The 15,119-nt window shown below is 43.4% G+C and overlaps 1 non-coding gene across 1 annotated transcript; it reads right to left on the bottom strand.

The window, feature by feature from the left end:
* Nucleotides 1–2,804: 2,804 nt before the first annotated feature.
* Nucleotides 2,805–2,886, bottom strand: trnas-aga (transfer RNA serine (anticodon AGA)). Its single transcript has one exon. It is a non-coding gene; the product is annotated as a tRNA-Ser (tRNA).
* Between the last annotated feature and the right edge of the window lie 12,233 nt (nt 2,887–15,119).

The raw sequence follows: 15,119 nt of genomic DNA on the forward strand, positions 1-15,119 counted from the left end.
TGGAGAACCATCATCAAAAAAATCCCACATGTCCCATAAAACATCACGAAGGAATATCTTGGTAATTGATTACTCTACTGGTGACTTAATTTTGCTATTTGCTTGGAAACCATCTCTTGAATTGTGAGCATCAGAAAAGGCTTTTTATTTGCCAGCAAGAAATAAATATGTGATTAATCTTTGTTCGTTTCATGTATAAGAACACTGAGACTCATCTGCAGTGCACATCTTTTGCGTTTCTATCGATTTTAATAGTAGCGTGTCTTTTGATTCTTCCCAACAAAGTATATGACCTCGCATTCCCGACATGAAACTGCATCTGCCAAGAATACTCCAATTGTTGGAGGGAATCCTGAGGAACAGAATGTACATGTATTTGGAAAGGCAAGGACTGATTCGGGACAGTTAACATGGCTTTGTGCGTGGGAAATCATGTCTCACAAATTTGATTGAGTTTTTTGAAGAAGTAACAAAGAAGATTGATGAGGGCAGAGCAGTAACTGTGATCTATATGGACTTCAGTAAGGCGTTCAACAATGTTCCCCATGGGAGACTGATTGGCAAGGTTAGATCTCATGTAACAGCAGTGGACCTAACATCGACCCTCGTAGTACGCCGCCAGTACCTGGACACCAAGAAGAACATGTTCCATCAACTACAACACTGTTTTCTATTGGCAAGCCAATTACTGATCAAAGCTGCAATCTCTCCCACAATTCCATTCCACAGCATTTTGTATAATACCCTATTGTGGGGAACCTTATCGAACAACTTTCTGAAACCCATATACACCACGTCAACCGGTTTACTGTCATCTCCCTGTTTGGTCACTTTGTCAAAAATGTCAATAAGATTCGTTCGGCAAGGCCTACCCATCACAAAACCGTGCTGACTGTCCCTGATCAGATTACTCTTTTCTAGATGGTCATAAATCCTATCTATAATAACCTTTTCCAACACGTTACCAACAACTGCAGTGAGACTCACTGGCCTGTAATTACCAGGGTTGTCTCTACGACAATTTTTGAACACGGGAACAACATATGCTATGCTCCATTCCACAGGCACTATTCCTGTAGACAACGATGATTTGACGATCGACGCCAAAAGTGTCATCAATCTCTTCCCTTGCTACCCAGAGGATCCTAGGACAGATCCCATCCGGCCCAGCTGACTTATCTATTTTCACACTCTGCAGTATTTCTAATAGCTCTTCCTTGTGAACCTCAATCTCTTCTAGTCTACATGCAAGTATCTCTGTATCTTCCTCGCCAACATTTTCATTTTCGAAAGCGAACACTTTCGAAAAATATTTATTTAGTGCTTCCCCCATCTCCTCTGACTCCACGCACAACTTCCCACTATTCTCCTTGATTGTCCCAAACTTAACTCTCGTCATTCTTTTATTCCTGACATACCTATGGAAAGTCTTTGGGTTAACCCTGAACCTATCTGCCAACAACTTCTCATGTCTCCTCCTGGCTCTTCTCAGCTCTCTTTTTAGGTCTTTCCTGATATCGTTGGAACCCTCGAGCGCTCTAACTGAGTTTTCACATTTTGTCCTAACATAAGACTTCTTGTTCTTCTTGACCAGGGATTCCACTCCCTTAGTAAACCGCGGCTCACGCGTTCTATATCTTCCTCCCTGTCTGACAGATACATACTTATCTAGGACACACAGGAGCTTTTCCTTGAATAAGCTCCACATTTTAATGTGCTCACCCCCTGCAGTTTCCTACCACATTCTACCCTTCCAAAATCTTACCTCATTGCATCGTAATTTCCCTTCCACCAGCTGAACCTCTTGCTCCGTGGAGTACACCTATCCCTTTCAATCACGAAAGTAAACCTGAGAGAATTGTGATCGCTGTCTCCAAAGTGCTCACCTACTCCCGAATCTAAAATTAGCCAGGCTCGTTACCCAGTACTAAATCGAAAGTGGCTTCGTCCCTTGAAGGCATGTCGACATACTGTGTCAGGAAGCCCTCCTTCACACACTGGGCAAAAACTGACCCATCTATAGTACTCGTACTGTCGTGATCCCAGTCAATATTTGGATTTTGTCTTGAGTGTTCCAGAGTTTTTCATTGTCCCAGAGTCCAGATGAAGTTTGCATTCCTCACGTACGTGAGCGATAATTATTTCAATGTCTCAGATCAGTTCCTGTCCCGAGAACATCAGAGTCAATGTCCCGTCCTCTACTCGGTCCGAAAGTTCACACTTCTTCATCCTCCTCTGATTCGATTTCCCAAAGAGTTTCTCAAGATTTCCAAAGCTGGAGCCTAAATTATATGGTTTGCTTCTTAAACATTTTTCCAACTGCCAACTGACAATATTTTCACAGTATCTCTTCAGAATCATCTAGCTTGCACTATGTCCAGGGATGAGAAATCCCGTTTGGTGGAGAGATTCCCGAGGCTGGTGAGTTTCACTTTGGAACAAAGATGGTTAAGTGGCAATTTTCTGCGGTTGTTTGTAATGATGGGAGAGGGAGCGGTGGGGAATGAGCACTTTGACGAGCAGGAGGAAGTGTTGCCACTGACCCGAGTCAGAGAACAGAGGACAGGGATTAAAGGAATCTAATGAATAGCAGCACTTCTGCTTAGGACGTTCAATAACAACTGCAGAAACCCGATGTATCGAGCAGTGTATCTGGAAAGAGAAACAGAGATAATGTTTTAAATATGGGTCATTTCAGATGAAGAACTCGAGTTTCCCAAGTCTAATCAAATTACCGGCCTGGTTCACAAAATAGTTTTTCTGAACTTTGAGCGAGAATTGTTCCAGCAGTAAAGCATTCATAACGTAGTCAGCAGGATTCGAACCTACGTCGGGAAACCCCAATGGATTTCTAATCCATCGCCTTAACCACTCGGCCATGACTACAGACAGTGGAGCAGGGTTGAGCACAGTTCATATGTGGTAGGCTTTCAAAGGTAGGTTAAATATAGTGCAGGATAGGCATGTCCCGTTGAAGGCAAAGGATGTGAAAGGCAATATTCGTGAACTGTTGATGACTCGCCAAGAGGAAAAGGGAAGCATACATAACGCCCCGGCAGCTAAGAACATAATGGTCCCTGGAGGAACATGAGAAGATTAGGACAAGTCTTAAACGAGGAATGAAGGGGGTTAAAAGGGGTCATGAAACAACTTCACGCTCGCAAAATTGAGGAGAATCCTAAAGCCTATTATTCATATATAAGAAGCAAACGGGTAACCAGAGAAAGGATTGGTCCACTGAAGGAAGATGAAGGAAGGCTGTATGTCGAATCTGAGAGAGTGGGTATGATTCTGAATGATTATTTTGCATCAGTGTTCACTGAGGAGAGGAACATGATGAATGATGAGTCTAGAGTAAAACATTTGATTAGTCTGGATCATGTTGACATAAGTAGGGAAGCTGTGTTGGGCAGGCTAGGGGTAATTAATGTGGACAAATCCCCAGGAACGGATGGGATCTATCCCTGGTTCCTGAGCGAGGTGGAAGAGGAAATAGCTGGGGCCCTGACAGATATCTTCGTGGCATGCTTCAGCACAGGTGAGGTTCTGGCCGACTGGAACGTTGCTCATATTGTCCCCTGTCCAAGAAGGACAGTAGGGATATTCTGGATAACTACAGAACAATGGGCCTAACATCAGTGTTGGGAAGGTTGCTGGAGAAGGTACTGAAGTATAGGATCTATTCATATTTAGAAAATAATGTGCATATCAGTGAGAGGCACAGAGTTTATCGGGGAAGTGCCCAAGTTGATAGATGAAGGAAAGGCTGTTGATGTCATATACATGCACTACAGTATGGAGTTAGATAAGGTTCCCCATGGTAACCAAATACAGAACGTAAAGTAACATGGTGTGCAGGGTGTTCTAGACAGGTGGATAAAGAATTAGTTGAGCAATAGGAGACAGAGAATGGCAGTTGAATGGAGTTTCTGGAAATGGAGAAAGATGACCAGTAGTGCTCCACAGGGGTCAGTGTTGAGGCCACTGTTGTTTGTGATATACATAAATGATCTGGAAGAGAGCACTGTTGGAATGATCAGAAAGTTTGCAGATGACACGAAGTTTTCTGGACTAGCAGAAAGTATAAGTGACTGTTTAAGAATACAGGAGGATAGAGATATACTGGAAAGTTGGGCGGAAAAGTGGCAGCTGGAGTTCAAAACAGACAACTGTGAGGTGACGCATTTCGGTCAGTCTAATTCTAGCTGGGGTTATACAATGAACGGAAGAGCTTTGGGAAGTTGATGGACAGAGAGATCTGTGAGTGCAGGTCCATTATACACTGAAGGTTGCTGCACACGTGGATAGAGTAGACAAGCAGGCATATAGTATGCTTGGCTTCATTGGATGGGGTATTGAATAAAATGGCTGGCAAGTCATGTTAAAATTGAACAATACATTGGTCTGGCCACACTTAGAATACTGTGTAAATTTCTGGTTGCCACATTACCAAAAGGATGTGGACGCTTTGGAGAGGGCACGTAAAAGGTTTAAGCGGATGTTGCCTCGTATGGAAGGTGCAATCTAGGAAGAGAGGTTGAGTAGGTTAGGTTTGTTTTCATTAGAAAAAAGGAGTTTGAGGGGGTCCTTTATGAGGTTTACAAAATCATGAAGGTACAGACAGGGTAGATAGAGAAAAGTTTTATTTCCCAGATTGAAGGATTAAATACCGAGAGGTCACGCTTTCAAGGTGAGAGATGAAAAGTTTAAGAGGGATACACGCGGCAACTACTTGACACAGTGGGTGTTGGGTGTCTGGAACGCGTTGTCATCAGAGACGGGAGAGGTAATCACGGTAGATACATTTAAGATACGTCTGGACAGATGCATGAGTAGGTGGGGAGCAGAGGGATACAGATGCTTAGGAATTGGGTGACAGATTTAAACAGTAGATTTGGATCGGCTCAGGCTTGAATGGATGAAGGCCCTGTTCCTTGTCTGTACATTTTCTTTAGTCTTTCTTCTTAAATTACGCCAATTTTTTTACAAAATTTGCGAGGTCTAAGTGCCTGAAGTGAATCGATGCTGAAACACTAGTCAAAACAAATCTGAGTGATGGCTTTTGTGTGGTAGCGTGGTCGAGCGGTCTAATATGCTGGAGTTTCAGCTTCAGTTTCTATCGAATCGTGGCTTCAAATACCAGCAGCCTCAGTGAGCTACTCGGTGGAGATGTATGTGAGCAGAGTGCGCATGCGTGGATGCCTTTTAATTTGAGTATTTGCAGCTCCTCAGTCTGCTTACCCTCTCGGTCATAATATTAGCGACCGTCTCTGAAAACAACGCAAGTTCCTGCTGTCCGACGGATCCTCATATACCGTCGATAACATTGGTTTTGGATATCTGCGTTGCCAGTTTCTGTATCTCAAATGGTCAGCGCAGTTGGCTGAAATGTTGGTGGTTCGACCCCACCCAGGGAATAAGCATCAAATATTTCAGTATAAGCATTTACCCCGACCATATATTGACATTGTAACTGGGAAAACTCATCCATGATTCACCCCAAGTCCGCAGGGAGTGAGACGTTTACACGCAGCAGAATACGACATCACCTTCTCCAAGCTCCCGATGCCAACAGAAAGCGGCCACTGCAGCTTCAATCAGCGACTTTCTGCCAAGCCATGGGAAACAACTCGTGGAAACTCCTTCCTTAGTAACAGCTCTTTCCGTGTGAAAGGAGCAAACCTTTCGCTTTAAATTGGAAAGGGCTTCTGGACATTGGAATGTTGCTCCAGTCCTTGGAACGTGTTGTAAATAAAACTCCTGACGTGAAAATAAGAAGTGGGAAAGGTTTTCGGCAGAAAGAACAAAGAAAGTGTTGATTGAGCCGACTCTGTCTCGTCAGCAGATGGGAAATGCCCAACACTGTAAACGGAAATGATTGGGTTTCCTTAGGTAATTTCCCGACTGATTTACTGTCTGCCAGAGTGATTGGAAATCACATCAGCGACATAAAGGTGAGGGTAAAAATATGAAGATATTAAGGCTGAACCTTAAATCCCGGGACAAGTGCTGAATAGATTGTAATGCTTTGAAGGAATAACTGAAGTGAAAGTTGTGAATGCTATTTTTGTGATTCGGGGGAATGAACTGGATCTGAAAAAAATGCTGATGAATTATGCTCGCAATGTAATAGCAAACTAATCCACAGTGCACCGTGCTTGGCTAGCTCAGTCGGTGCAGTGTGAGATGCTTAGTATGAGGGTGGTGGGTGCAAGTCTCACAATGGGCGCTTTCACGGCTTAATACAATTCCGGCTCTTCGTTCCACGTGCAGTATTGAAACCCTTCGCAGGGGAATGTTCTTGCTGCTTTCATTGTCCGCCTGCTTTTGATCACACGTCGGTTTCTGAGTGAACACTGTGTCCATTTTACTGGAGGCGCCAGAGACAACTTTATCAGTGCAGCCGAAAATACAATGAATGATGTCCGTTTCAAAACGTGAGGTTCCAAACCAACCGTGCACCACCCAAAGTGTTCAAAGGCACGGAAAGCGAATGGCCACTTGCTGGGGGTCTGACAGAGACAGATCAATGTCACTTGGGTCCTGAACCAATCTTCAGTGATTCAGATTGTTCTTATGGAAACCGAAGGGAACTCTCCCTCAAAGTTTTGCAATTGTTCTTCTTGTGTTTAACGTAATGAACAGTATATTGTCAGTAACGAGGGTGGAGGTGCGGCAGGATCGTGAGGTTTCAGTGTGGGACATAGACACAGTAAGTCAAGTATCCCAAGAGCACGGGAGAACTGTTTGGTCCAGGATCACTGTCATCTTCTGTTTCTAAACCAACAAATGAAATTACTGGAAAATCTCAGCAGATCTGTTAGCATCTTGGAAATATAAATCGATTTAAGACTTCGGGATTAGTGATACTTCTTTTCCATGTGCATCTCCACCTGCTTTTGCACACTCTTCCTTTTTATTGAATGTCTCCTGACTTCCAACTTTGTAATGTTTTGAACAAATAACAAAAGTGAAGGATGTGAATTATTTTATTTGTGATTGGGAGGAATGAGCTGGATCTTTGCAAATTGCTGTGCCAGGTGAATTATGCTCAGAATGAAATAGCAAACTAATGCATCGTGTGCCAATCCTGGATATCTCAGTTCGGTGCAATGTGAGTTGTTTAATCAAAGAGTCGTGCGTCCAAGCCCCATAATAGTCGTTTTCACTGTTTAATAGAGTTCCAGATCTTCTTTCCACATGCAGAATTGCAAGCCAACGCTGGTGGAGCATTCTTGTTATTTTCGCTGACACATATGTCCTCCTGCTTTGATCACATGTCGGTTACTGAGTGAAAACTGTCTGCACTTTACTGGAAGCGCCAGATATAACTTTATAAGTGCAGCTGAAAATACTATGAATTATGTCCATTTCAAAACGTGAGATTCCACTTCATCCGTGCACCAACCAAAGTGTTCAAAGACACAGAATGCGAATGGCCATTTGTTAGTGGTCTGACAGAGACGGTTTAATGTCTCATGGGTCCTGAACAAAAATTAACTGATTCAGAATGTGCTGATGGAACGGAACGGAGCTCTCCCTGTACATTTTGCAATTGTTCTTGTTGTGTGCTCATGTAAGTTTATGTAATGAACTGTTTATTGCCAGTAACGAGGGTGGGGGTGGGGAAGGATTCTGAGGTTTCAGTGTGGGACAGACGTGATCTGATCGACCGGGTAAGTCAAATATTCCCAGAACATGAGAGAGCTGATTGGTCCAGGATCACTCCCATCTTCAGCTTCAGAATCAACAAATGAAATTCATGGAAAATCTCAGCAGGTCCGGTCGCATCTTGAAAATGAAAACCGAATGAGATTTCGGGACTGGTGACACTTCATTTCCATCTTCATGTCCCTCTGCCTTTCTACAAACTTCCTTTTTATTGAATATGTCCTGACTTCAAACTTTATATTCAGCTTCACTTTTATTGCTTCCTCTCCAAACATTTTCCCAGTCTCTAAAATTGTATCATGCTTGTTCTATCTCTCATTTTGCCCAGGACTTCCAACTGAACAAATAACTCTGTTTCTATTTCCTTAGATACCAGATGGCCAGAGATTGCAAAACATAGGAGCGGTTAGCACTTTCAGACTTCGATCTTGGCTAATATCGTTCTAAAACCCCATTCTCCAGTCCTCTACCTGAACACTTACTCCCCAGTCTTAGGATCCAGTCTTTTTGCCAGAGTGGGTCCTAATCCGTCCCAAAACCCTCCACATGTGTTGGCAGCTGTTACACCGTGTCTACGTGTCATCACTCTCAGTTTCAGTGATTCTCGGCAAACACGAACTGTTCTGAGCAGCTCCATCGGGTCTCTGGCTCCACTGTGATCCTGCGGGGGAGCAGTAATCATCTTCATCTCCTACGGAAATTATCGGCGCTTCAAAAAAAAAATGGACAGAAAGAAAGATAGGCTTGTGTGTCAACATATGTGGAGGCAATTGCTTTCTGACCTGGTCAGTAAAACTTACTCTGTATATCCCCGCACATTCTAGCTGTCGTGGTGAAAGGGAATACAAGTCCAATTAATTGCCATCTACGCTTTTATTTGATATGTTTTATTTTATTCTTCCTTGTTTTGAATATGCAGGGATGTTTCCAGCACTGATGGTCAACATTTCTAAGAGTGCATGCCGCGGGCCCTGATCTTTTCTGGAGAGTAACAGTATCAGTTTGTGCGAAAGTGGCCCAGTCCAAACTTTAGAAGAAACATTGTTGTTCCCTCTTTCTGGGCGACAGTCTTTCATATCAGATCGATGGGGTTTTATTGCATTCTCATCAGCAAACCTTGTTTTGAATTTACTCGCCCGATACTACTGTAGCGGTGAAAAGAATATAATTCCGAATACCTGCTGCGTGAAATTCATTTTCAAATTTCTATTCGCAGTGGTCCTTCATATGTGGCGATTTCTATATCAGTGCTGGCCATCCATTTTAAGAGTGCCGTTGCATATGTTCCTCTGTCTTGGCGCGGCAGGGAAAATTGTCTGTGCCTTTTCAGGCAATATTTCCTGGATATTTCAACATGGTATTCTTTTTTTTTCAATCATATCATCTTTATGGACACAGTTATCGGGCACTGATCCTTTATGTAACAAAAGTAACGCATTTGCTTGACATGCGAAGGTGGCCTGGATCAGTAACATGGAGAGCATTAATTTCCATCTGTCACAGCGAACACTGGATTCATGATGTTAGTCTCTGTCAAATGCATCCGAAAATGTGCTCTGAAAGCTTCATTTGAACGCTGTCTGGCGTTTCTCAACGTGTGTCAACCAAAACCAGAAATCCTCAATCATAGTTCGGAGCAGTTCACATATTCGAGTTTCGAAGCAGCAGACACGGATACAGTTCATTCAGTCAACAACAGGAATGAAAAGATTTACAGGCACAGATGTACTATCGACTCTTGTTCTCAGACTGTTACTAATATTACCGTGTGGCCTGAAGTCTAAGCCATGTTGTAACTGAAAATGAGGAAATCACAGACAGGCTGCCGAATGACGCAGTATGTATTTTGTTTTCTTGTTCTCACACAGTTCCAGGAAATTATGACAGCGAGGGAGAGGAATGCAAGTCAAGTGCAGCTCTGGTGAAACACCTTCTGTCTGATTCAGTCATCAACAAGAAACGTGAAGGCGACTGAAGCGGGAAACCTTTTCACAACTTGAACAAAGAGCAATCACGAAGAGTGACCACCTCTTTGACATCTCAGATCGCCTTTGGCCTTCCCTGAAAATGTATAAAAACTAATTTTTGAACACCTCAAAGTGAGAACTGTTTGATTTACCGACAATAAGTGAGTCGCATGTCCTTGATTCCCACATAGGTTTCCAACTCAGCTTGCAGCCAGGTGGCAGTTGCTCATGGCTCTGCTGGATAATGCACTATTATGGAGAAAGAAAAGGAAAGTTGGAACTCTTATTGGCTCTGGGTTTCGAACAATCTTGCTACGTGTTCTGCCATTCTCGGATTCCAGTGTTAAACCAGTTTTTCAGTTCATCTGAGCAGCAGGAGAGTCGGCGTTTCTGGCAGGAGCAGAATTCATCATCTCCAGTGATCACTTTATCTGAGGAGAGAAAATGCACAACGTTTCACACAGCGATTAATCGGAATTGCATTCCGTTTCAGCATCGCAGCAGATATGGGCTAGCAAATTCAAAGCCAGATTTGCTGATGAGAACAACAAGCACGACCGCTCAGATAGAGCAATTCCTTCCCACCGCTTATTCTGCAGAACTGGTGCAGTTGCTGTGAGTATGCTGCAGGGTATCATCAGGTACATGCTCTTGGGTTTCCGGTTTTGGCCTGTGTGCTCGCGTGGCTGAGCAACCTGAGATTGTGATTTCAGATTCCACTTCTTAAGAAGGCTTGTGTTTGCATCCCTGTGCGGCCACTTGTGCTAATGGATCAAGCTGGCAACGTTTTGCAGGAATGAGTTTTGTTAAAGTTGAACAGAAAAAAAGCAGTCATTTCTTCTAACCCGGCTGTGATGTGGCACAGCAGAAAACAACCAACATGTCACTGCACATGTTTTCCCCTTCTGCTGTAGTTGTCACGTTCCCCTCCAGCTCGAAAGTCCACCAGCATAATACGCGACTCAAAAGCAGGCTGCGCCAAGTCCTCATATTCCAGACAATTTGCACTTTTCACCATTTTCTCTGAAAGTGAATGGAGATATTTATTTCCCTGTTTATGTGAAATTAGGTTCTACATTGAGTCTGCTCGCAGTTTTCTGTTTTTGTTGCGAAAAGGAGGGAAATTGCGATATGAAACTTGGTTACTTTTCCCTAATTTCCATAATTTCTGTCCTGATGAGAGAGGCTGGTGATTGGTCCTCTCGATCCGGTGGAGACATCAGCCCAATTGTTAACCTCATCTAATCGAGACTGTCATTGGTAATCTTCACTTTTCATGGTTCATTGTTAGTCAGTTCTGATTCATGTTACTTGAGCACTTTCCTGGGAGTATTGATGCACTAAGGCGCCAGTACATTGAAAGCACTATTTGGAATTGCCTCGCTGCCATTTGTGTGAGCAGCTCATGACCCAGACGACTCGCTCTGCCTCATAGGCAGCATTCATGAGTCCGTGTGTCTGAAAATAGGTTCTCTTTGTCAGTTCTGCTTCTGTTCATGAGTTGTCAGTTTTCGGTTTCGCTGGAGAGCTGCAGGGGCAACATGATTTGTGAGGTATTTTCCACAGCCAAAATCTCCCACTGAGAAGTTGGGAATGTGTCAAGAAGAATGGTTATTGGCAGCCTAAGACCAGAAAAAAATGATTCGTTGCTAGTTTTAACCGAAGCAGCCTGAGGGATTTATCTCAAATGGGAGAGTACTGACTTTGCATGCGAGAGATTGCGGAGTTGCTAGCTCCGTTCGCCATCCCCTTTTATGGCGGCACCGTGGCTCAGTAGTTAGCACTGCCGCCTCACAGCACGAGTGTTCCATGCTTGATTCCTGTGCGTAGTTTGCACATTCTCCCTGCATCTGCGTGGGTTTCTTCCCACACTCCAAAGATGTGCAAGGCAGGTGAATTTGACATGCTAATTTGCCCATAATGATCGGTGCATTAGTTGGTGGGAAATTGGTCTGGGTGGGTTACTCTTTGGAGGGTCGGTGTGGACTAGTTGCGCTAAAGGGCCTGTTTCCATACTGTAGGGAATCTAATCTAACCATCTTCCAGAAAACCAGCCCAACGCACTGACCAAGTGATGAGTGCCTATTCAAACTGGTGATCGCCACTGCAGCATCTCAGAGGGTCTGAGCCCGTAAACAACCGCTCTATTTGCCAAATTTTCACGTTTATTCTTTTTCAACTTTCCTGTCTGTATACAGATCAATATGCCTTTGAAATATTGAGAGTATACCAGACTCCACCACTAAATCTGACAATTCATTCCAAACTCGCAAAACAATGTCCTTCAGATCCCTTTTAAATTTTACCACTCTCCCCTTGAAACATTGTTCCCTTGTTTTGAACTTGCCTGCCTTGGGAAGAAATGTTCATTGACCATTTACCCTACCGTCTCCTTCATATTGATATAAACCTCTGTAAGCCCATCCCTCAGCTCCCAACTCCACGGAAAATTTTCACATCCAATTCAGCTTTACGCTACAGTCCAAACACTATAAGCCTTGCAACATCCTCATAAATATTATTGAACTTACGCCAAGTTCGCCATTGAAAGGGCGTATGGGTAAGTACCTGAAGTGAGGCGATGCTGAAACACTAATCATGAAAAACGTGGTTCCTGGGGTTTGTGTGGCAGCGTGGCAGGGGTGTTCAAGGAGCTGTCTTTAAACTATAACCTCAATCTAGTCATTGATTTGAATTCCCACCACGACCAGAACCACAGGTGAAGTCGAGAACTCTGTTTTTCATGAAAGACCTATAAACATTGAGATGTCAGGATTTGATCTCATATGAGGCTGTTTTTTGACAGGAACTTTCATTAACTAAGGCTGAGGGACTGCCCAAGCTTAACGATTCAAAACTATGCGTGCATTTACTTGACTATTCGAACACAGGAACTCGGACTCATTTTTGTGTGTTTCACAGTTACTCGGTGTAAATTTAAAACAACCTCTGGTTATGCAGAAGAGTTCAAAGCTGGATATTCTCCACTGAAAATGCACAGGAAGAGGCAATGTCTTATTGCTTTTGCTTCGAACTGATAACTTAGCCTGTTTAAACTGACAGGATAACGCGGATCCATCCATCCTCTTGGGCACCTTTAATCGCGTTAATATCCGCAAAGGTAAACTCACACTAAGAGGAATGGGCTCATTGTGGTGAATTGTTAAGGAGTGGTGTGTGCTTCTGAGTGAATAGCGGTCAGTAAATACTGACACTAACATTGAACGTGTCAACACCAGCTCCTCACTCACTTGCTGTCTCATGCCTCCCAGTCATCATTGCCTTTCACATTTTCCCCTCGTCCGTTCCACTTCTCAATTTATTCCCGACCGTTTGCAAGTGTTCCCTTAGAAACTGCAGCTTTATGAAACGTATTACTGAGATAAAGTCATTACTCAATGTGATGGGATGCACCATCAATCCCTAATTACCCGAGAGATTGAGATTATGAGTTACTCCGCAGAACCCTGGATATCCTCAGTACCGGGGTACAGGCATGATGCCATGAGGCAAGGATTTAGGCCTAGTGACATTGAAGGAACAGCGAGATATTTTCAAGTGTGAAACGCTCGATCCTTGGAGGGGTCATTGCGGTGATAGCATTCACGGGTATTTGCTGCCATTGTCCTTCCAGACAGATGCTGATCGATCACTGAATTGTTCTGGCAGGATCCGTGTGTATGTTCTGTGTGCAACCAGGATTTAGTTTTCATTCGGATAATTCTCAAGAAGAGAATTAAATCTTCACTTCCTGACTGGAAATTAAAGCCTGTTCTGGGAAACTTAAACTCAGACCCGTATGCAGGGATGTCCATTGATACTGCAGTCGGATTTGGGACCTGACCTGTGCAAATTCTTGTGCCTGCTCTTCACGTCATAATCGTCTTCGTCAGCAGTGTGTCTCTCTCCAAGTTTCCAAGTCGGTTCATATTATCATCCTGGGTTTCAATGTAAAGAAGGCAATGCTTGATAAACTGATGTTGTTCAGCAGATATACTGCAGCAAGTTAAGTAAAGACTGATGCAAGCACGAGCTCGTTTTGAGCTGCGCTGATGTTGTGGCAGCAAGAAAGGCATCGTTAAACTCGCCTCATTCCGGATGACGGGCTCGAAATGACCAGTGGTTTCTCGCTGAATTAGTTCAGGCTCTGGAATGTAAAAGACTTCAAATATGAAAGTACAGTGAAAGGAAATGGTTCACAGAGTGGGGAATTCCAAGTGAAACAGAGCAGCAATTGTGTTTGCTGATTTTTCACCATGTGAATGCTGTTTCCCTGATGTGGACGTTTACATTACCTATAGACAAACTGTCACAGCGCTAAACCTGGTCTTTGGGTCAGTGACGGAATTGGTAACACGCCTGACATCGAGTTAGGGGATTGTCGGTTCGCATTTAAAATCACGAGGATGCAGCGTGCTAGTCCATTCCTGTTGTCTGTCAGGAAAGGAAGGGTTTGGTTTTGTTGAATTTGCAGTTTCTTTCGTCCACTTCAAATTCTAGCTCAGAGCAACGTCTCTCATTGTCTGTAGAGCTGGCTTTGGTTTAACCAAAAGCTGCCTTTTGGCCGTTGAACTTGCATGTTGGAGCGGACAGCTGAAGTGAAGCACAAGGAGCTGGTCAAATCCTGAGAACTCTGCCACTCTCGGGGAATGTGTCTGTGTGTCTCTTTCTGTGGGAGACACGACGTGGGTAATAACACAGTGTGACTATGTCAAACTTCAATCCCATTGTTGTGTCATCTAATATCAAAGCGAGAACCTCACTGCCATTTGCACTGGAAACATCAGAAGACATAAGGTTATGGACCAAAGCTGGAAACTGGGAATAGAATAGATGAATGTCTTTAAACCAGACTGCACCATGGGCCAAATGGGATTTTCCATACTGCAAAACTTGAAGACGAGTAGAAACCAATCTGCAGTGAAACTGATCAGAAATGAAAGGGAAAAGCCATTTCATTGAGAATAAGTGCAAGAGCGTCTGTCTTCATTCCGTGTAATTTCATAGTTAGGATTTGGAACTCTAACCGCCATAGTGTTGGTTCTATTCTCGGACAGGGAATAAACGTTTTATTGTGCAAATATATCGTGGTACCAGTATTTCTTACCACTGGTCCGTACCTGGTAATGCTGGGTTTTGTGCTACGTTATCAAAAATCAAAAAGATGCAGGTTTTGGAAATCTGAACTAAAAACGAGAATTGATAGAAAAACCCGCTGCACCTGGCAACATCTGTGCAGAAAAGCCGATTTTGTTTTTAGATGGACAGGAAACAAGTTAGTTATAGATTTCTAGATTATACTATTGGGAAAATGATAATTTTACCTGTCGAATTAGGATATTTATCAAAATCACTCTTGAGCTTACAAACGTCGAATTTACAATCTTAAAAGGACTTAATCAGCTGTCATGCTACTTTCATTTTCCTGAGGTGGTGGAAGGCTATGTTTTAATGGCTACATTTCCTTTTGCTTTCTGCTAT

Source organism: Chiloscyllium plagiosum, unplaced genomic scaffold (genome assembly GCF_037043375.1).
Source record: "Chiloscyllium plagiosum isolate Xiang-an unplaced genomic scaffold, Cpla_swu_hap1 HiC_scaffold_14, whole genome shotgun sequence".
Lineage (NCBI taxonomy): Eukaryota > Metazoa > Chordata > Chondrichthyes > Orectolobiformes > Hemiscylliidae > Chiloscyllium > Chiloscyllium plagiosum.